Genomic DNA, 1,969 nt, shown 5'->3' with positions numbered 1-1,969 from the left:
CAACCCTGGGGTTTGAAAGTTCAAGTGTTTTTTTTGTCTATAAGTAAAAGGTGATGAAGTTGTGAAGGTTACATGAGATGTGGGTTGCCATTAGCATGCCATCCTGTGATCCATCATGATTTATCCCCACAACATTGCTACCAATGACATGGGAACCGGTTCACCTAATTGCCGTCCAAATTGCTGATAATCATAACAGTGAACAAATCTAATCATGATTTCTCTAGGGAATATAGAATGTCTCGCGAATTAGCCTCCATCTGTGTATTTATAATTAACTCATGTTTAGTCCTCCTAATTAGCCTCCGAACATTCAATGTGATATGGACTAAACTTTAGCTCAAGAATCAAACACAATTTAGCAATAAACTCACAATGCTCAGGTGATTAGGTCAAGCAAAGAATAACTAAACTTATTCGGTATAATCACCCACACAAAGAACATCAACCCAATTCGTGCAAAAACTACCGTCGTATTACCTACCAAAATCAGCTTACAAAACCTGTAACAAGACCAACTTTTTTTGACAGCTTGCCACTCGAGGTAACACGATCACGCATAAAAAGGCAAATTCTGGCCATGACCATGCACCACCATAACCCCAAGGTTTCACATTCTGCACAGCTGCCAGCATCATCATCACTCGCATGTACGTGCTCTGCAAAAGAGATGAACAGAACAGAGTAAAAAGGAAGGGCTATCCTGTCACTCTGTCAGTGTAGCATGCAGCAGCTAGCTGCCTTCTACTAGTACCATTGCCATCGCCAACCTGAGAGCCAAAGATAAAGAGCTGTGATACTGATAGTGAGCAGTAGCTATCATCCCTTCTGTATCTCTATCCCCTGTAGTCTTTAGTCTTTACCGAGCAGTGAAGCTAGAATCTTGCTACTGCGCTTTTTAGTAGGCATGCATGAATAATCCACCTTCCTTTTTTCGCCCACAAACAGGATTAAGACTCGTGTTCTACAGTATGTCCAATGTCAATAAAAATGAGCAAGCATTTGTAGGTGATACAACACAGACACAGCTAAGGAATGCCAGTCGCCAGTGCATAGTAGTATTGTACTATGCATCTGGGAGCTGTGCTGCAAATTATACGGAAACAAGCAAAGGAAATCTCGAAAACTCCAGAAAAAGAACACGGCTGCTGCTATGTCAGATTGAAGACGTCCCGTGGTGTATTCTTCAGCAATCGATGGTGCAAATCAGCTGCATCTTTGATTCATCTGAGATGGTGGTAGTGCCTGCTGGTGGTAGTGCCTGCTGTCATGCTTGTTGTCGCTGTCTCTGTCCCTGAAATGGCGTGCCAGTATCTCCAAGCCCGACCTGCTCTGTAGTGGTCCAGGTACCGTTATCCGATGGCGGACTACCGTGGCGAGATGGCCTTCTCCATCTCGTCTGAATGCAAATGTGACATTCAAGTTTTGGGCTCAAAGGCACTTGATCGTGGGAATGGTATCTTGTTGAATTGTCATTGGCACCAGGAGGCCTCTATTGCTGTAATCTCATGAATCCCGTAAGTGTAGGCAGCCAGAGGATGTCTGGGGCGGGTGCTTCCGCAGAGCTAGAGATCGCCGTTGCGTGGCAGGTGGTCATTCATTCCAGATAATTCCACTATCATTCTTTTCTGAGGATGTGGTAGTTTGCCTTCTTTTTTTTTTTCCAGAAGCTCTCCCTCCTCGTAATCTAGTTTCACCTCAGAAGAGTAAGCTCCCCAAAATATGGTGATACCAGAAAGTTTGTCTTCATCATCAACCACACCTGAAAATCATAATTAGTGAGCAACACCCCAAGGGAAACATCCGCTATAATAGGTTGAGGAAGTCCACAGCAAACTATGAACATCAGAAACAAAAGTTTGCATACTACAAAACAAAAACATTCGAATGTAAACTTAGCCTGGAGGACAAACCTAATTTTTGCATTCTATGCAACCAAAGGAGGGGATCATTTTCCTGCGAAACATTG

Source organism: Setaria italica, chromosome IV, assembly GCF_000263155.2.
Source record: "Setaria italica strain Yugu1 chromosome IV, Setaria_italica_v2.0, whole genome shotgun sequence".
NCBI lineage: Eukaryota > Viridiplantae > Streptophyta > Magnoliopsida > Poales > Poaceae > Setaria > Setaria italica.
The sequence above is the reverse complement of the archived record's forward strand: the minus strand, read 5'-3'. Positions refer to the sequence as shown.